Source organism: Orcinus orca, chromosome 3 (assembly GCF_937001465.1).
Source record: "Orcinus orca chromosome 3, mOrcOrc1.1, whole genome shotgun sequence".
In the NCBI taxonomy this organism is placed as follows: domain Eukaryota; kingdom Metazoa; phylum Chordata; class Mammalia; order Artiodactyla; family Delphinidae; genus Orcinus; species Orcinus orca.
Genome location: NC_064561.1, coordinates 19402759 through 19424348, shown reverse-complemented (window position 1 = coordinate 19424348; position 21590 = coordinate 19402759). Strand labels below are relative to the sequence as shown.

The window sequence follows — 21590 nt, the reverse complement described above, 5'->3', positions numbered from 1 at the left end:
CAACCACTGCTCCACCAGGGAAGCCCTGATCAATGCTTTTTTAAAAAAATATATTTATTTGTTTATTTGGCTATGCCAGGTCTTAGCTGCGGCACGTGGGATCTTTGTTGCAGCATGTGGGATCTAGTTCCCTGACAAGGGATTGAACCTGGGCACCCTGCATTGGGAGCATGGAGTCTTAACCACTGGACCACCAGGGAAGACCCTAGTCAATGCTATTTATTCTATACCAAACCTCAGAAAAAGTTTGTGTTCCTCTGGCAGGGGCAGCAGTAGACCTTTACTGTCTTGCTTCAGGGGTATGTCACTCTCTGGACATACTCAGTTTATCGGAATTTTTGACCAAATCACCATTTCAGTGGATATCAGGCTAATCTACTGTGATGCTGATGACAATATCCTGAAGGACCTTGAGAACAGGAAGTAGCAGATACCCTAGATGATTTGGTAAGCATGATGTGTGTGCCAGAGAGCAGATAATAAATCCCACGAATATATAGTGGCCTATCTACTCAGTGAACTATCTAGGGTTCTGGGGTGTGTTTTGATATTCTGCACCAAATAAAGGACAAGCTGCTGAACATCACACTCCTGACCACTAAGAAAGCAGTACTGTACTTGGTGGGCTTCTTTACTTGGTTATAAAATATACCATATTTAGGTATATTATTTTTACCTATTACTGGGTCACTTGAAAGCTATCAACTTTAAGGGGGACCATACAAGGAGAGAAGGTTTTCTTACTGGATCAGGCTGCAAAGTAGGTAGTTCTGCCTTTGGCCCTTATATTCAGGCATTGGCTTTTGGAGCAAAGTTATGACCTTGTTCAGCAGTTGTTTTCCTTCTGAGAAACATCTCCTGGCTTGCTTCCCGGGTATGTGGAAATTGGATGCCTGACCATGGCATAGCAGGTGACCACGTGACCTGAGCTACCATGTTATCTGATCTACCTAGTCATAGAATTAGGGGTAGCCAGCAGTACTCCATCATGAAGAAGAAGTGACATATATGGCCTCGGTCCAGCAGGCCCTAAAAGCACAAGTAGGTTGCCTGAGCAAGTTGTTTACATTCCTCTCCTACTGATGTTCATGGTCTCCTGGAGAGTTGTTTGTGATGGGTTGACTAAGGAAGAATAATCTAAAGCCCTGTTTATAAACGGCTTTGCACATTATGTTGGCTCCAGCCGGAAATGGATTGTTGGGGTCTTCCAGTCTTCCTCCGAGAAGGCCTGAGGGACCTGGAAAAGGGAAGTGTGCCCAGAGGCCCCAAAGTAAAGATGCACTGATTCCTAGCCGTTGGATAATGGTTTAGTCTGTTGGTCAGGGACTTGGAAGGAACCAGACTGAAGGCTTAGTGACAAGAAGTTTTGAGGAAGATAAATGTGGATAGACTGCCCAGAATGGCTTCAGAGCATAGAGTTATTAGTGTGCCAGATGAACATTCACCAAAGGGTCTCACTACAGAAGAACTTCTTAAGAGCCTGGTGGGCAGCTTGACTCCTTCTGTGGCTATCAGGCAGTCTCCTTCCCTAGCCATCTCAGGACTTGCTCCGTGGGTTTATGAGAAAACTGGCCCAGTATTACGGACTGCTCCCTCCCACGGCTGGCCTACTCTTTGTGTTGAACCCAATTTGCAAGCCTCAGGGAACCAGCCTGAGCCCCCAGGTGGAGCCTTCCTTTGAGGGAAACAGCCAGCTATCTCATGGGAGATTACATTGGGCTCTGTATTAGTCAGGGTTGGCTAACTGCTGTAACAACTGACCCCGACATGTCAGGGGGTTAAAACCATAATAGTTTAGTTCTTGTTCATGTCACAATTCAATGCTGGATGAAGGGGACTTTGCTTCATGCAGTCATTCAGGGGTCCACTCCCTCTCTGTCTTGTGGCTCTGCCCTCATCCAGGTTCTCTCCATTCAACGAGAGGATGGTAAAGATAGAGCGAGGGTTGCCTGGGCTGTTTTTATGAGCAATACCTAGTAATGACTATACATCACTTTCACTCACATTCTGTTGGGGAGATTTCAGCCACATGGCTCCACCTGACTGTAATCTTTCCTTCCCACTCCTTCCCCTCTCCCCAGGCAAACACTGATCTGCTTTCTGTCTCTATGAATGTTCTATATTTTCATACAGTATGCACTCTGTTTTGCCTGACTTCTTTCCCTCAGCGTAATTACTTTGCAATTTATCCATTTCGTAGTGTGTATCCATAGCTCATTCCTTCTTAGTACCGAGTGGTATTCCATTGTATGGAAGTACCACAGTTTGTTTATCCATTCAATATTGATGAATAGTCATGACAGACCTTTCTCATACATTTAATTAACTTATTATACTGCTCTGAGAACTGGAAGAAAATATTTTTAAAGCATGTATGCAAGGTACTAAAATCACATCTTTTGCCACTGCTTACATTTATATATTTTTTTAATATGCTAACCTTAAAATGTGTGAGAGCAGGGCCAGCTTCATGGATGTACAACCTGCACAGCCACTCAGGGTCCCTTATTCGGAAGGGCTCTGAGCTTGGCTTAACTTTCTGCCATCACCTTCTTGAAATTCTCTCTCTCTTTTTTTTTTTTGGCCATGCTGTGCAGCATGGAGGATCGACCCTGTGCCCCCTGCAGTGGAAGCGCAGTCTTAACCACTGGACCGCCAGGGAAGTCCTTTGTAATTCTTAATAATGTTTGAACAAGGGGCTCACATTCTCATTTTGTACCAGGCACTCCAGTTTATGTAGCTGGTCCTGAATGAGAGGGTGTGTAGTTTTTGAAACTGTTTTTTGGGGGCATGAAGCAAAAGTTTGAAGGCCACTGGCCTTGACTGTCAAGTCTGTAAGAGCTTGGGCTTTTGAAACACAGCATCCAGGATGGTTTGCAAGTTCTCCTACCTTCCACTCTGTGATCTACCTTACTCCTACTGCAAGGCAACAGTTACAGAACTAACTGCTTGAGTGGTGAGGAGGGAAGGGGAAACTATAAGGGTGATGCAAACCACATTACCAGATCAGCATAGTGTCCCATCTGCACAGGTGAGATTGGGCACCATGGGCCTCACACAGCTAACTGAGGGTTTTACCCTTTCCCTGGGGTTGTGTTTAAGGCCCTGGAGTCTTATCTAGTACTCAACTGTGAGTGTGTGTGTATGTGTGTGTGAGAGAGAGACAGTGAGAGTGAGTGTGTGTGTGTACAGGTGTATCTAGTTCTCAAGGTCATCCATCCACACAGGCATTCATGGAGATGTCATTTGTCCCCAGTGGCTGCTGCTGAGAACTGGCTGTTCTCACTCACATGTCTACTAGAGACCCCAGCTCTCTTCCTGCCTCATGAGAATCTTGGTGAGGTTACCTAAGGTTCTTTTTGCCTAGATGTGCCCCAGAGCCATCTCCATGCCCGGTTTTGCTGTTTCCCCAGGCAACCTTCCCCTCTATTCTTGGATTCTTTGCTTTTCCTCCGGCCTCTCTCTGTGCTCTCATCGCTTCCCTCCATCCTCCTCTTCTTTACTTCTGTGACAGGGGAGAGCCAAATCTGACTACATGTTGGATCTGTTTCCTTTACTTTAACCTTTGCTTTCCACTGCTTTTGTTCACTAAAAGGATACTGTCTATACGTAATGGCCTAATAATGCCTCGGGGAACCCTGCCTGAATGCTAAACTAAAGTGCCTTTGTTCAGGGAAGCATCCTCACCCTGTCCACCTGTGGATGGCTGCAAGTAAGAAGAAATTAACACATCCCCTCCCAGAGGCTGGCCATTCCAGGGGATATTTACAAAACGTATAGCGTTTTTACTTTACTTCCTCATTTCCTCCCCCAGCCCCACCCCACCCCCGCACCCCTACCTCGTTCTATAAAAGAAATGGGCATCCAAACCCCGATAAGATGGTTTTTTGGAGAATTTAGTTGGCCATCTTCTCAGTCTGCCGGCTTTCCGAATAAAGTTGTACTCCTTGCCTCAACACCTTGTCTCCCGATTTATTGGCCTGTCTTCTGTCATGCGGCGAGCAGAGTGAGCTTGGACTCAGTAACACTTCCATTTCTCCAGACCCCTGAAGTCCTCCTTTTGGAGTATCTGGAGGAAGCCCCAGTAGATAACACTGTCTTCTTCTTTTTTTTAAAATATGTATTTATTTATTTATTTGGTTGCACCGGGTCTTAGTTGTGGCAGGCGGGCTCCTTAGTTGCGGCTCTCCGGCTCCTTAGTTGTGACTTGCAGGCCCCTTAGTTGTGGCACATGGGCTCCTTAATTGCAGCAGACAGGCTCCTTAGTTGTGGCATGCATGTGGGATCTAGCTCTCTGACCAGGGATCGAACCCGGGCCCTCTGCATTGGGAGTGTGGAGTCTTAACCACTGCACCACCAGGGAAGTCCCAATGGCACTGTCTTCTTGACTAGAGTTCTCTACATACTGGAAAATGAAGCAAAGGAGAGGCAGGTGGAGGCTGAATATTACCATATTACTGACAAAGACCAGGGCAGAGCATTTGCTCAATGTGGGCAACTGAACCCCCAGCCCCCAGTCATGGCAGTGCTAGAATGGGTGGACCTCCCTTCCAGAGCCCCTGGAGGGGTGGTGGATGTGGCAGATCCTAAGAGGAAGAAGGGCAGAACTGAGCAGAGCATGTACCATGTTCTTCCCAAGTACACAAGTACACTAATCAGATGAGTTCTCTCTCCTAAGAGCAGAAGTTTCCTGTCAGTGGAACCTCTTCACCCTGGGCCAGTTCTTCCTCCCCTCCCCTCCCCTCCCCTCCCCTCCCCTCCCCTCCCCTCCCCTCCCCTCCCCTCCCCTCCCCTCCCCTCCCCTCCCCTCCCCTCCCCTCCCCTCTCCCTCATGAAGTTTCTTAAAACTTTTCAGGGACTTCCCTGGTGGTGCAGTGGTTAAGAATCCTCCTGCCAGTGCAGGGGACACGGGTTCGATCCCTGGTCCAGGAAGATTCCACATGCTGCGGAGCAACTAAGCCCATGCGCCACAACTACTGAGCCTGAGCTCTAGAGCCCGCGAGCCACAACTACTGAGCCCGTGTGCCACAACTACTGAAGCCCGTGTGCCTAGAGCCCATGCTCCGCAACAAGAGAAGCCACCGCCATGAGAAACCCACGCACCACAACGAAGAGTATTTCCCGCTCACCGCAACTAGAGAAAAGCCTGCGCACAGAAACGAAGACCCAATGCAGTCAAATATAAATAAATTAATTAATTAAAAAAAAAACTTTTCAGCTGTGGCTGACACTTCTCTCCTTTGCCCTGAGTCCTTGTTGAAACTGAATCCAGAAATACTTAAAAAAAATCTTTTTAGGGCTTCCCTGGTGGCGCAGTGGTTGAGAGTCCGCCTGCCGATGCAGGGGACACGGGTTCGTGCCCCGGTCCGGGAGGATCCCACATGCTGTGGAGCGGCTGGGCCCGTGAGCCATGGCTGCTGAGCCTGCGCATCCGGAGCCTGTGCTCCGCAATGGGAGAGGCCACAACAGTGAGAGGCCCGCGTACCGCAAAAAAAAAGAGAAAAATCTTTTTAAAATAAAAATTTAAAACATAGACAAATGTAGACAGAATTCTATAATGAGTCCCCTTGCAGTCATCACCCAGCTTCCACAATAATCTACTCATGGCCAATCTTGATTTATCTATAAATTTTACCTTCTCCCCCCCATCCCAACTCCTGTGTTGTTTGAAACAAGTCCAACGTATCACACTGAAAAGACTCTTATTTTCTGCCCTGTCACATTCCACCCATGAGGAGCAATGAGCACAGAATGGACTAGCTGTTGGAAACGGGGTTGGAGTGAATTACTAGGGGAAAAAAAGTGGTAACATTATAAAGATATTATCCTGCCATAGTAGTTAGGCTGTTTCCATTTTCCTTGCCACAGTTGAGGTTCAAGGACTTATCATTTGTCTCTGGCAACAACCTTGTTCTTAGTTTCCTTGCTTTTCTCCCTCTGGATTACTAGTGTTTCTTCATGTGACCACCTGCATCAGAATCCCTCGGAAAACTTGTTAAAATGCAGACCCTGGGCCCCTCTCCAGCCCTGCTGAATCAGATTTTTTTATTTTATTTTATTTTATTTATTTATTTTTGGCTGTGTCGGATCTTCATTGCTGCGCACAGGCTTTCTCTAGTTGCAGCGAGCAGGGGCTACTCTTCCTTGTGGTGTGCCGGCTTCTCATTGCGGTGGCTTCTCTTGTTGCAGAGCACGGGCTCTAGGCGGGTGGGCTTCAGTAGTTGTGTCACGCGGGCTCTGTAGTTGTGACTCACGGGCTCTAGGTCAGTAGTTGTGGCGCACGAGCTTAGTTGCTCCGCAGCATGTGGCATCTTCCTGGAGCAGGGATCGAGCCCGTGTCCCCTGCATTGGCAGGCGGATTCTCAACCACTGTGCCATGAGGGAAGTCCCTGAATCAGACTTTTGAGTGTGGTTCCAGATGTTTTTTACAGGGAGCCCAGAATGATTCTGATGCACACTGATGTTGAGAACTGCTGTCCCAATCTAGCCTCCATGCTGTCCCCAGATAGTCTTCAAACACCAAATCTGACCATGTCACCCCCCACTTTGGACAACCAGGAGGCCCCCCAGACACACAGGATAAGTTCCAGGTTAAGGCCTGGTACTTAGGGCCCTTCAAGAGCTGGCCTTTGCGTGCAGCAGCCTCGCTCCCCACCACTCTCTCCCTTGAACCCTGGGTTTCAGCCCTATCATACAACCTTGATGCGCTCAACACTGCATTCTCTCCCTTACCCCTCCAGGGTTTAATAAACGTGTTCTGATTATTCAAGGGCTGGGCCAGGCCAGTGTCTCTTCTTCTTGGAAGCCATCTGTGACTCATTCCTATGTACATTGTGGTAGAAAAGCTGGGGGTTCAGATAGACTCAGGTGTCCATCTAAGCTCTACCACTTTATGGCTTTGTGACCTTAGGAATGTCCTCGATTGCTTTGGGTCTCAGTCTCACCATCTAGAGAATGGGGATGAAAGCAGTATCTCATGGGACTGTGAGACATAAATGGAGACCTTGGCACAGTAGGGAGGCAAAACTTAACCTCTGTCCTCTTAGAATCTCTGGCTGGTTCCAAGAATTAAATTGACATGGGACAGATTAAAAGAAGAAAATCATATAGATCTTTACATGGGAGCCCCCACAGGAAAAACAAAGATCCAGAGAAGTGGCCAGGCCTAAGTGTTTATATAGTAGGCTGGACAAAGAGAGACAGTTGTGGAAAAGTAACTAAAATACATGGAGAGGGACTTCCCTGGCGGTCAAGTGGTTAAGACTCCACACTTCCACTGCAGGGGGCAAGGGTTTGATCCCTGGTTGGGAAACTAAGATCCTGCATGCCGTGTGGCGTGGCCAAAAAAGAAAAAATGGGGAGACTAAAGATGAATTATTTTAATAAGGTCTGTTTGTGCAGATTTCTCTTGGTCTCGACTTCCCATCTCTGGTGATAAGAATCTTTCCTCCTGGTACAGAGAGAGCATCTTTCACAAATTTTGTCTCCTGTTTTCAGGAAGAAAAGCGGAGGTCAGAGTACCCTTCACATACCTGCTATTTCTTCAAGAGCCTTTAGCTCAATAATTCTTATGCCAAAGTGGCATATTTGGGATGGCATATTCTGCCACTTTTCAGCACAGTGCCTGGCACATACAGTAGGGTGTTCATAAACAAGAGCTCCCAAACAAGGCCCTGGCCAAGAGAGAGTTAAAGGCCAGAGCATCTCAGATCACTCTGATATCTAATGGAGCCCATGCTGTCAGAATTCACCTAATACAATGATTTATCATGACAATAACTATGAGGGCATCATAACAATGAGATCATCACTGCTCATTGGCCAATATTAGCTCCATCACAGGGCACTCTGACTCCAGTTTTGTCCCCTTTGGCCCCCTGCCACCTTAGAGTGACTTTTCTAGTAAGTGTTATAATGTTGTAACCCAGGGTTTTAGTAATTTCCCATTCCAAAATAGCATTCCAGATCTGTCCTTAGATTTACACCCTTTTCCAGTTTTCCCCAAAATAGTCAAACAGAAGTAATAGGAAAAATTCTTCTATATCACTGGAAATTAGGAAGGGTCTCACGTATACCCTGAGAATATATAGTCATGGCAGAGTATGGATGGGGAGTCTGCTGGTGACACCCCACTCCCCCACTTCCCAGTCCCACTGATATCTCTTGGTTTTAAGTGGGGCCAGGAGATGAGAGCTCTAGTAGTCTGCAAAGGACGTGAACTCCAATGGGCTTGGAGCCCACACCCAGGGACCCAAGTCTGTGGGCAGTGGGGATCTTGCACTGCTCACATCCAGAATGCCATTATGGGGATGGGGGCGTTCTGGACGAAGGTGAGGAGGTGGCTTCTTGAAGAGTAGTAAACTGGGGAGGTGGACTGTTTTAGCAACAAATTATACCAAAACTTAGTAGCTTAAAACAAAAATAGACATATATTCCTTAGTTTCTGGGGGTCAGGAATTTGGGAGCAGCTTAGGTGGGTGGTTCTGGCTCAGGGTCTCTCACAAAGTCAAGATGTTACTCAAGGCTGCATCATCTGAAGGCTTGGTGGGACTGGAGGATCTCTTCCCAAGGTGGCTCACTCGCATGGCTATTGGCAGGAGGTCTCAGTTCCTCACCACAAGGGCCTCTCCACAGGGGGACTGGAGTGTCCTTGTGCACTGGTGGCTGGCTTCCCTCAAGTGAGAGAATCAAGAGAGCAAGGTGGAAGCATAATGCCTTTATGACTCAGCCTTAGAAGCCACATGTTGTCATTTCTGCAGCATCCTATTGGTTACATAGGTCAACACCATTCAGTGTGAGAGGGGACCACATAGGACCATGGATACCTGTAAAGAAAAATCATTAGGGACTGTCTGGGATGCTGACTACCACAGGGATGCTGTCTCAGACATACTTGTGTTGCCAAGACGTGGGGGAGGAGGAGAGGTCCCCCCACTCTCAGCATAAAATATTACACAAAATTTAGATACATTGTTCAGCTAGAAAAGAAGGAAGGGGCATTTTCAGAGCTAGGAGAAAGAGGAACACTGCAGTGAGTGAGCCTTGAAGGCCTGTGGCCAATGATGAGTGAATAAACCTTAGGGGTTGGGGTTCTCTGGCTCTAGGCAAGTCAGTGCACAGCAACCTTGACCTACAGGACATCATGTTGGTCTACTGCATGGATGATATCATGCTGACAGGAACAGCTTGGATTCCCCCTCATCAAAAAAAAAAAAAGTTACATGTCTTTTAATATTCCTATTAATTGGCTTGGGGCCCTACTCACATTCCCAAGGATGTCCTCCTTCCTGTGGTAGGTCTGCAACTCAGTTGCCCTGGCTAGTTTGGCGTGCAGGTGTTTATTGGATAGGACCCCAGAAAGCTTGGGGCATCTCCAGAAGCACCCCATTTTCTCTGGCTACTGTTGCTGCCAAGCCCCACTCTGTAGCCAGAGGTCCAGCAGGGGTGGGGTACCCTGTTCTGGTGCAGCTGGAGTGTACTTAGGAAGCTGGGGTTCTGCTCCCATCGGTCTGCCAGTTACCACTTCTGCCACCATCAGTGGCTCCAGGAGAGAGAAAGTGATGGAAGGTTCAGGTTCTGGCTCACCCTGGCCATCTTCTCGAAGAAAGAAGCAGTTCTGCTGCTTTAGAGCCTCCAGAGACTCTCTGATGTTGGGCTAGACCACACTGGTAGCCTTAAATTTGGGAGGAGACTTCCTTTCCTCTATTCCAAAGCCTACCCTCATTTCCTATCCCAGAAGAGGGACATCACTTGGGGAGATGGGAGGAAACTAACCTGGCTATTTTCTCCTCTGCAGGTAAACCTTCGCAGTTAGTTACATGGGTGATGACCTCCCTCCAAAAGTCCTTTCTTGGAGGTCACCTTGTGGTAGAGATGTCTTGTACTTCTAGCCTGGTCCTCCAGGGCTGAAGATTTCCGCATACAAAATACCCCTTCACAGAGCTTGTGCATGGGATCAGTAGTTGTGCCTCGCGGGCTGTAGGGCGCAGTCTCAGTAGTTGTAGCGCACGGGCTTAGTTGCTCCACGGCATGTGGGATCTTCCCAGCCCAGAGCTCCAACCCGTGTCCCCTGCATTGGCAGGCGGATTCTTAACCACTGCGCCACCAGGAAAGTCCCAATAACCTAATGATTTTAAAGACAGAGAAATAGAATTTGAGTTACTTCATTTCTGTCATTCTACATGTGACCACATTTATTTCTGTTTAACATGTAAAACAGTGAGAGAGGAAAAAATGCAAACTGTGAGGTGTAATAATCTTGTTAGATTTTCGTTCATATATGAAGTATTTTATTAAGTTTGACCCATATCATTACAATTGATAGTTGTTTTAAATTGTTAATTTTTTTACTAAAAAATGAATCAAGAAGATAAAATATTTCATCAGTGGTATGATTTAGTAGTTGCCTCAAACCTTTTGTAGATGTTTTTATTTATTTAATATTTAAAATTGTGGCAAAATATAAATAACACAATTTACCATTTAGACCACTTTAAAGTGTACAGTTCAGTGGCATAAAGTACGTTCATAGTGTTGTGCAACCATCACCATTATCCATCTCCAGAACTCTGTTCATCTTGCAAAACTGAAACTCTGTACTCACTAAACAATAACCTCCCCCTTCCCTCTCCCCCTAGCCATTGGGAACCACCATTCTACTTTCTGTCTCTATGAATTTGACTGCTATAAGTAGAATCGTACAACAGAGATTTTGGGTTTATTCAAATTCATGTATCAGTTAATTTACTAACTAGTCATAGTAATAACTAGACATTTATTTACATATGATATTACTAAATCAGACTACAAGAAAGAGGAAAACCGCCCCTGACATCTAGGGCTGGCCTTGCACTCACAAGTAGGCCTTGGTGTTCTGTTGAACATGACCAATTTCATAGGACCTCAACATCAGATGAGGTCACTATGTGACTGTGATGGATCAAGAAACAGGATTCCACTCAATAATCAGGTCTAACCACAAACAAAAACTTGACCATTGTCCCAACCTCCCAGAATGACCAGGCATCCTCTGGTCCTGGCACGTACGAGGGCTGCTTCTTTACCAATCACACCTTTAGCCTTCATTCATTCCTCCTGCCTTACAGATTGGATTTATTATACATCCTCTGGTCGTAAAATTACCCCCACTTCTTGACAGCATCCAATCCAGAGGAAAACCCACTGCCTTGAGCCCTCCTCCAAAATGCCTACAGGAGCCCTAATCCCATAACAAATTCTTTCCAACACCCTCTTGCTGAGTTGCCTCAGGGTTCCCCTGTGATGTGCATCCAACTTTGCTGAAATGAAAAACAAACCCCACTTGTTCAGTTGCGGGTGAGCTCTTGCTGGTCTTTGGCTGGAGGATGTTGACAGAATTGGAGGTTCACCAAGATTCAGCAGAAGCCCTCCCAACCTTGGACCAGGACCCTTGAATCAGTAATACTGTGTGCATCTGATACTCCTCCCAGTCTCTACCTATTTGAGGTGTCCATGGTCAGGAGACAAGCTCATGCTGAACTGAGATCTGATGTTTTGTTGAAATCCCTCAGCACTGAGTTTCTTTTTTTTTTTTTCCAGGAATAAGGCCTCTTGAGGTTGTTTTGGTTACTTGTTTCTAGCCTTCTAACACTTGTTCTATGGTCTATCTGCCTGCCCAGTGTCTTGAGCGTTTTTTTATAAGATGAAAACTGTGTTCTTTTAATTGAGATGTAATTGACATATAACATCGTATTTGTTTTTTTTTAATATTTATTTATTTGGTTGCACCAGGTCTTAGTTGCGGCAGGCGGGCTCCTTAGTTGTGGCTTGCTGGCTCCTTAGTTTTAGCATGTGGGCTCCTTAGTTGTGGCATGTGAGCTCTTAGTTGCGGCATGCATGTGGGATCTAGTTCCCTGACCAGAGATTGAACCCGGGCTCCCTGCACTGGGAGCGTGGAGTCTTATCCACTGTGCCACCAGGGAAGTCCCAACATTGTATTAGTTTTAGGTGTACAACATAATGATTTGAAATATGTATATATTGAGAAATGATCATCACACACAAGGATAAATTTAATAAACATCCATCACCACATATAGTTACATAATGTTTTTCTTGTGAAGAGAACTTTAAGATCTACTCTTTTGGCAACTTTCAAATATACAATACAGTATTATTAACTATAGTCCTCATTGTTGTACATTACATCCCCAGAGCTTATTTATCTTGTAACAGGAAGTTTATGCCCTTTTACCACCTTCACTCATTTTGCCACTCCTATCCTGCCGCCTCTGGCAGCCACGAATCTGTTCTCTGTATTTATGAGTTTGTTTGTTTGTTTAGAATCCACATGTAAATGAGGTAATATGGTATTTGTCTTCTCTGACTTATTTCACTTAGCATAATGTCCCCTAGGTCCACCCATGTTGTCACTATTGGCAGGATCTCCTTCTTTTTTATGGCTGAAAAATGCTCCTCTGTGTGTGTGTGTGTGTGTGTGTGTGTGTGTGTGTGTGTTTGTTACCATGTCCTGGATTTACTGTAAATAATGCTGCAATAAACATGGGGGGTGCAGATATCTTTTTAAGATAGTGATCTTGTTTGCTTCGGATGAATACCTAGAAGTGGGATTGCTGGATCATATGGTAATTCTATTTTTAATTTTCTGAGGAACCTCCATGATGTTTTCTGTAGTGGGTGCACCAACTTACATTCCCACCAACAATGCACAAGGGTTTCCTTTTCTCCACATCCTCTCCAGCATTTGCTGCTTCTTGAGAATGAAAATTCTATGGGAGAGATGGGCATAACCCTGATAAGTTCATTCTCTAGTTGGACATTCTTTGTCTTGGGTCATCATTTCAAAACCTTGTAAAGATTTCCTCCTTGATCTTGTCCTTGTATCCCTGAGAACTATTTTGTTTAGCTTAGTTTGCCTAGAATTAGGAGGTTGTATCTGGCTCTGATGGGTGCTGATTGATTGGCCTTTGGCCAAGCTTCAGAGAAATAAAGTTACACATGAACCATCCTTATGGACCATTCGGTTCCATGGGCTCTTTTAAAAAAGGGCTTCTTCCTGGTCGAACACTTACCTGCTGCATGCTTTCTAACCACAACACCACCAACTTGTACTTAGTTTTCTGACTGCTCCAATTTCACCAGTGACAATTTGGAATTGCAGTAGCCACTTTGGGGGGCTTTAAAAAATTTTTTAATTTTATTTATTTATTTATTGCGGTACGCGGGCCTCTCACTGTTGTGGCCTCTCCCGTTGCGGAGCACAGGCTCCGGACGCGCAGGCTCAGCTGCCATGGCTCACGGGCCCAGCCGCTCCGTGGCATGTGGGATCTTCCCGGACCGGGGCACGAACCTGTGCCGCCTGCATCGGCAGGCGGACTCTCAACCACTGTGCCACCAGGGAAGCCCACTTTGGGGGGCTTTTGACATTGAAAAGATTGTTCATTTAAGAGACACCTTCAAGCAAAAAACAAACTCTCATGAAGAGATTGTCTTGTTTGTTGAAAAGAGAGATCATTTTATTTAATGTAGGATGAACTCCATGCCTCCATTTCCATACCTCGGGGATTAGTAAATGTGGGCTTTCTAATTGTAAGGCTTGAGAAATTTGTCAAAGGCCCAAGTTACTCTCTAAACCAGCTGTAATGTGGTTTCTTCTGTTTTTCTGTTTCTAAAGTTCTTCCCTTCCGTTGCAGAGGAAACATAAGTAGTCTTTTAAAATAACAATTTCAGATTGGTCTAAAGCCAGCTGCTTCTCACTTTTTCTGTTCCTCTCTCTTATGCTCTCAGTAAACTTAAAGATTACCATTAAAATGGAAAACAAAACAAGACATTCGGTTGTTATGTGCACACTCTAGAACTATCTAGTCCAAATAAATAGTAAAAGTTGTCTAAAACAAAATTATTCAACTGTGTTTTTTATGTGTGTAGACACTCGAAAGTCTATGTGCATAATAGCCTTTGTTAAAAGACAAGAAGAAGCTTTAATTCCAAGATAAAAGAGCTTTGGGCATGGTTGAGAGTCTTGGAAAAGTAGTTTACCATATAAAAATAATGTCAACACAATATTCTGGTTTGTACATGACCAGGGTTAAATTTCTCATGATTTAAACTTTCTAAATTTCCTGATTCATTTTATGAGGTACGTAAGTTACCACTGTTTCCATAACCTGTTTAAAATGAAAGATATGTATATAGTTTTATGTCACTAAATGAAATTATAATGTTGGATGTCTTTTTTTATTGTGGTAAAATATACATAACATAAAATTTTACCACTGTAACCATTTTTAAGTGTACAGTTTCGTGGTACTTAGTACATTCACATTGTTGTGCAATCATCACCACCATCCATCTCCAGAACTTTCCTTCATCCCAAACTGAAACTCTGTACCCATTAAACACTAACTCATCATTCTCCCCTTCCCCCAGCCCCTGGGAATCATTGTCCTACCTTCTGTCTCTATGAATTTGGCTATTCTAGGTACCTCATGTAAGTGGAATTATACAATATTTGTCCTTTTGTGTCTGGCTTATTTCACTGAGCATAATGTCCTCAAGGTTCATCCATGTTGCAGTGAATGTCAGAATTTTCTTGTTTTTGAGGCTGAATAATATTCCATTGTATGTATATGCTACAGTTTGTATATTCATTCATCCACTGATGGACATTTGGGTTTTTTCCACCTTTTGGTTATTGTGAGTAATGCTGCTATGAACATTGGTGTACAAATATCTGCTCAAGTCCCTGCTTTCATTTCTTTTGTGTATATACCCAGAAGCAGAATTGTTGGGTCATAACGGTAATTCTACATTTAATTTTTTGAAGAACTGCCATACCATTTTCCACAGCAGTTGCATACATTCCCACCAGCAAAGCACAATAGTTCCAATTTCTCCACTTATTGGCCATTTGTATATCTTCTTTGGAGAAATGTATATTCAAGTTCTTTGTATATTTAAAAATCAGGTTGTTTGTTTTTTTGTCATTGATTTGTAGGAGTTCCTTATATATTCTGGATGTTAATCCATTATCAGATATATATAATTTTAAAATATTTTCTCCCATTCCATGACTTGCCTCTTTACTCTGTTGATTTTGTCTATTGATGAAAAAAAAATTTTTAATTTTCAAGTAGTTCTATTTATATAGTTTTTCCTTTGTTGACTGTGCTTTTGGTGTCACATCAAGAAATCATTGCCAAATCCAAAGTTGTGAAGCTTTTCCCCAATGTTTTGTTCTAAGAGTTTTATGGTTTTAGCTCTTATATTTAGGTCTTTGATCCACTAAAAAATAATTAGCTTCGTTAATTTACGTTATTAAAATTTTACTTTATTTAGTTTTTAGTCATGATAAAAAAACGTAAAATTTACCATCTTAATGATTTTTTTAAATATATCATTTTATTTTATTTTTTATTTTTTTGGCCATGCCGTGCAGCTGTGAGATCTTAGTTCCCCCACCAGGAATTGAACCCACGCCTTCAGCAGTGAAAGCGTGGAGTCCTAACCATGGGACTGCCAGGGAATTCCCCATCTTAATGATTTTTTTTTAAAAAGATTTATTTATTTAATTTATTAGTTTTGGCTGCGTCAGGACTTAGTTGCAGCTCATGGGCATTTCGTTTTGGTGCGCGGGCTTCTCTTTAGTTGTGGCGTGTGGGTTTTCTCTCCCCTAGTTGTGGCACGCAGGCTCCAGGGCATGTGGACTCTGTAGTTTGTGGCCCGCAGGCTTTCTAGTTGAGGCGCACAAGCTCAGTAGTCGTGGCATGTGGGCTTCGCTGCCCAGCGGCATGTGGGATCTTAGTTCCCTGACCAGGGATCGAAGCTGCGTCCCCTGCATTGTAAGGCAGATTCTTTACCACTGGACCACCAGGGAAGTCCCTCTTGATGATTTTTAAGTGTACTGTTTAGTAGTGTGAAGTACAGTGTATTCACATTGCTGTGCAACTGATCTCTAGAATTTTTCATCTTGCAAAACTGAAGCGCTATACCCATTAAACAGTAACTCCCCATTTTCTCCTCCCCACCAGCCCCTGGCAACTACCATTCTACTTTCTGCGCCTATGAATTTGACTACTCTAGATATCTCACACAAGTGGCATCACACAGTATTTGTCTTTTTGCGACTGGCTTATTTCACTTAGCACAATGTCTTTAAGCTTCACCCATGTTGTAGCATGTGATATGATTTCCTTCCTTTTTTAAGGCTGAATAATATTCCATGGTATGCATACATTGTATTTTATTTATCCATCCATTCAATGAACACTTGTGTTGCTTCCACCCCTTGGCTATAGTGAATAATGCTGCTATTTTGAACATGGGTATGCAAATATCTCTTTGAGATTCTGCTTTCAATTATTTTTAATATACACCAGTAGGATTGCCAAATCAATATGGTAATTCTATTTTTAGTTTTTGAGGAGCTGCCATACCATTTTCCATAGTGTTGTGCTGTTTTACATTCCCACCAACAATGCACAAGAGTTCTAATTTCTCCACATCCTTGTCAACACTTGTTTTCTGTTTTGTTTTGATTGTAGCCATTCCAGTGGGTGTGAGATGATGTCTCATTATGGGTTTTTTTCCTTTTAAACAGACTTTATTTTTTAGAGGAGTTTTAGGTTCACACCAAAATTGAGCAGAAAATGCACTGAGTTCCTGTAAACCCTCTGTCTCCACACAGAGCAGCCTCATCCACTTTCAACATTCTGCACCAAAGTGGTACATTTGTGACAATCGATGAATCTTACATAATTATCACCCAAAGTCTATAGTTTCATTAGTGTTCATTCTTGGTGTTGTACATTGTATGGGTTTTGATAAATGTAGAATGACATGTATCTATCATTATATTATCATACAGAATAATTTCACTGCCCTGAATATCCTCTATGCTCAGCCTATTCATCCCTCCTACCCTCCCCTCCTAACCCCTGTAGCCACTAATCTTTTTACTGTTTCCATAGTTTTGCCTTTTTTAGAATGTCATATAGTTGGAATTGGAGAGCAGATTAGGCCACCCCAAGAAATCATCCTTATTGTCAGGGATAGGGAATTCAAGGCTGAGAAGGCTCTATAAACAAATTTTGTTTCTTTTCATTAATTTGCTACCCCAAGTCCAAACCCCCTTGTTTTGTCAAATCTTCACAAGTGATTGTTTCTTTGTCTAAAAGGTTAAGAAGCAGCCTGCTTTGGTAACTTCTCTGAGTCTCACATTCCTTCAAGCACTCATATGTACAAATCAAATTTTTCTCCTGTTAATGTCTTACGTCTAATTATTAAACCAGCCACGAAACCTAGAAGGGAAGAAAGGAAAAGTTTTCCTCCCCTAAAGAATAATACAGTATGCAGCCTTTTAAGATTGGCTTCTTTCACTTAGTAATACACTTTTAGAAAAAAAATTTTATTTATTTATTTTGGTTGCTCTGGGTCTTAGTTGCGGCATGCGGGATCTTCGTTGCGGCATGCACATGGGATCTAGTTCCCCAACCAGGGATTGAACCCAGGCCCTCTGCATTGGGAGCGCGGAGTCTTACCCACTGGACCACCAGGGAAGTCTCTTAGTAATATACTTTTAAGGATCCTCCATGTCTTTTCACGGCTTGATAGTTCTTTTTTTTAGTGCTGAATAATATTCCATAGTTTAGACATACCGCAGTTTTTTTTATTCATTCACCTACTGAAGGACATCTTGATTGCTTCCAAGTTTTGGTAATTATGAATAAGTCTGCTATAAACATTCATGTGCATGTTTTTGTGTGGACATAAGTTTTCAACTCATTTGTGTAAATATTAAAGAGCATGATTGCTGAATTATATGCTAAGGGTATGTTTAGTTTCGTAAGAAGCTGCCAGTCTTCCAAAGTGACTGCATCATTTTGAATTTTCACCACCAATGAATGAGAACTCCTGTTGCTCTACATCCTCACCAGCATTTGGTGTTGTCAGTGTTCTGGATTTTGGCCAATCTAATAGGTGTGTAGTGGTATCTCATTGTTGCTTTAATTTGCATTTCCCTATGACATGATGTGGAACATCTTTTCATATGTGTGTTTACCATCTGTATATCTTCTTTGGCAAATTGTCTATTCAGGTCTTTGGCCCATTTTTAAGTTGGATTGTTAGTTTTCTGTTGTTGACTTTTAAGAATTCTTTGTATATTTTGGATAACAATCCTTTATCAATATGTCTTTTGCAAATATTCTCTCCCTGTCTGTGGCCTGTCTTTCCATTCTGACAGTGTCTTTTGCAGAGCAGAGGTTTTTAATATTAATTAAAATGAAATTATTATCTATTATTTATTTCATGGATCATGACTTTAGTGTTGTTTCTTATAAGTCATTGCCATATCCAAGGTCATCTAGTTTGTCTCCTGTGTTACCTTCTAGGAGTTTTATAGCTTTGTTGTTTTACATTTAGGTCTGCGATCCATTTTGAGTAAATTTTTTTTTTTTTTTTTTTTTTTTTGCAGTACACGGGCCTCTCACTGTTGTGGCCTCTCCCATTGTGGAGCACAGGCTCCGGACGCTCAGGCTCAGCGGCCATGGCTCATGGGCCCAGCCGTTCCATGGCATGTGGGATCTTCCCGGACCAGGGCACGAACCCGTGCCCCCTGCATCGGCAGGCGGACTCTCAACCACTGCACCACCAGGGAAGCCCCCCCCATTTTGAGTAAATTTTTGTGGAGGGTGTAAAGTCTGTGTCTAGATTCATTTTTTTAAAATTTAATTTTACTTTTGGTTGCGTTGGGTCTTCGTTGCTGTGTGCAGACTTTCTCTAGTTGCAGCAAGCGGGGGTTACTCTTCGTTGCAGTGCATGGGCTTCTCATTGTGGTGGCTTCTCTTGTTGTGGAGCATGGGTCCTAGGTGCATGGGCTTCAGTTGTTGTGGCGCATGGGCTCAGTAGTTGTGGCTCACGGGGTCTAGAGCACAGACTCAGTAGTTGTGGCGCACGGGCTTAGTTGCTCCGCAGCATGTGGGATCTTCCTGGACCAGGTATCGAACCTGTGTACCCTGCACTGGCAGGTGGATTCTTAACCACTGCACCACCAAGGAAGTCCCTAGATTCATTTATTTTGCATATGATGTCCAGCTGTTCCAGCACCATTTGTTGAAAAGACTCTTTTCTCCATTGTATTGTCTTTGCTCCTTTGTCAAAGATCAGTTGACTACATTTATGTGGGTCTATTTCTGGGCTTTCTACTCTCTTCTGTTACTCTATTTGTCTATTCTTCCACCAATACCACACTGTCTTGATGACTGTAGCTTTGTAGTAAATCTTGAAGTTGGGTAGTGTCAATCCTCTAACTTTATTCTCTTCCTTCAATATTGTGTTGGCTATTTTTCTTCCAGTTACTTCATTTTTACTAGTTCACATTTTCAGCAGACAAATCAAGGTGCAAACAGGGTCTTTTACCCTTCCATAGAAACTTTAGAATCAGTTTATTAAAGTCCATAAATTAATTTGTTGGGATTTTTATTGGGATTGTGTTGAATCACAATCCAGTTTGGAAGAACTGACATTGTGACAGTATTGTGTCTTCCTACCCATGAATATGGAATATCTTTCCATTTATTTAGTTCTTCTTTGATTTCTTTCATCAGAGTTTTGTAGATTTTTCTCATATAAATCTCGTACATATTTTGTTAGATTCATACCTATTTCATTTTTGGGGGTGCTAATGTAAATGATACTAGATTTTTTCTTTTCTTTTTATCGAACTATAGTTGATTTACAATGTTGTGTTAATTTCTGCTGTATGGCAAAGTGATTCAGTTATACATATAAATACATTCTTTTTTATATTCTTTTTCATTATGGTTTATCACAGGATATTGAATATAGTGCCCTGTGCTATAAAGTAAGACGTTGTTGTTTATCCATTCTATAAATACTAGTTTGTAGCTGCTAACCTGGAACTTCCACTCCTTCCCTCCCCCACACCCCTCTCCCCTTGGCAACCACGAGTCTATTCTCTATGTCTGTGAATCTGTTTCTGTTTCATAGATAAGTTTATTTGTGCCATATTTTAGATTCCACGATGATATTATATTTTTAATTTCAAATTCCACTTTTTCATTGTAAGAAAACAGTTGACTTTTGAATATCCATCTTGTGTCCTGCAAACTTGTATCTTGCAACCAGGATCACTTATTAGTTCCAGGAGTTTTTTGTTGTTGTTGTTGTTGATTCTTTCAGATTTTCTACATAGATGATCAAAGTTTGTTTGATCATGGGGGAGCCAACCTTGGAGAGCTGAGCGTGAGGCAGGGTGCTGGGCTGGTGGGCTGGCCCCGGGCTCCCTGGCTCAGGCTCCTGACCCCACTTCCACACGGAGGCATTTCTCAGGACAACTGGCACAAGCGCTGCAAGACTGGGGGCAAGAGAAAGCCCTACCACAAGAAGTGGAAGTATGAGCTGGGACACCCTGTTGCCAACACCAGGAGTGGCCCCCGCCGCATACACACAGTCTGTGTGTGAGGAGGTGACAAGAAGTACTGGGCCTTGAGGCTGGACGTTGGGAACTTCTGCTGGGGCTCAGAGTGTTGTACACGCAAGACAAGGATCATTGATGTTGTCTATAATGCAACCAACAATGAACTGGTCCACACTAAGACCCTGGTGAAGAACTGCATCGTGCTCATTGACAGCACACGTACCAACAGTGGTACGAGTCTCACTATACACTGCCCCTGGGCCGCAAGAAGGGGGCTAGGCTGACTCCTGAAGAGGAAGTGATTTTAAACAAAAAACGTTCAAAAAAGAAATTCAGAAGAAATATGATGAAAGGAAAAAGAATGCCCAAATCAGCAGTCTTCTAGAGGAGTAGTTCCAGCAGGGCAAGTTTCTTGCATGCATTGCTTCAAGACCAGGACAGTGTGGCAGAGCAGATGGTTATGTTTTAGAGGGAAAGGAGCTGGAGTTCTATCTGAGGAAAATCAAGGCCCGGAAAGGCAAATAAATCCTCTTCCCTCCTATCTTAGCTCATGTAATAAAGGTGTTTATTGTTCTAAAAAAAACCCCAAAACTGATCACAGAAAGTTTTATTTCTTCCTTCTCAATCTGAATATTTTTATTTCCTTTTCTTGTCTTATCATATTAGCTAGGCTTTCAGTATGATGTTGAAAAACAGCGGTGAGAGGGGACATCCTTGCCTCATTTCTGATCTTAACAGGAAATCTTCGAGTTTCTCACCACTAGGTATGATGTTAGCTGCAGGTTTTTTTGTAGATCGTCTTTATCAAGATGAGAAATTTCCTCTCTATTCTAGTTTGCTGAGAGTTTTTTTAAAAAATAAATTTATTTATTTATTTTTGGCTGCGTTGGGTCTTTGTTGCTGTGCGTGGGCTTTCTCTAGTTGCGATGAGTGGGGGCTACTCTTCATTGCAATGCACGGGCTTCTCATTGCGGTGGCTTCTCTTGTTGCAGAGCATGGGCTCTAGGCATGTGGGCTCTGTAGTTGTGGTGCACAGGCTTAGTTGCTCTACGGCATGTGGGATCTTCCCGGACCAGGGCTCGTACCCATGTCCCCTGCATTGGCAAGCAGATTCTTAACCACTGGGTCACCAGGGAAGCCCATCAAACATTTA

At 43.4% G+C, this 21590-nt stretch overlaps 1 pseudogene; it reads left to right on the top strand.

Moving 5' to 3' along the window:
- Nucleotides 1–8303: 8303 nt before the first annotated feature.
- LOC125963882 (40S ribosomal protein S8-like) lies at nucleotides 8304–21020 on the top strand (annotated as a pseudogene).
- The last annotated feature ends 570 nt before the right edge of the window (nucleotides 21021–21590 follow it).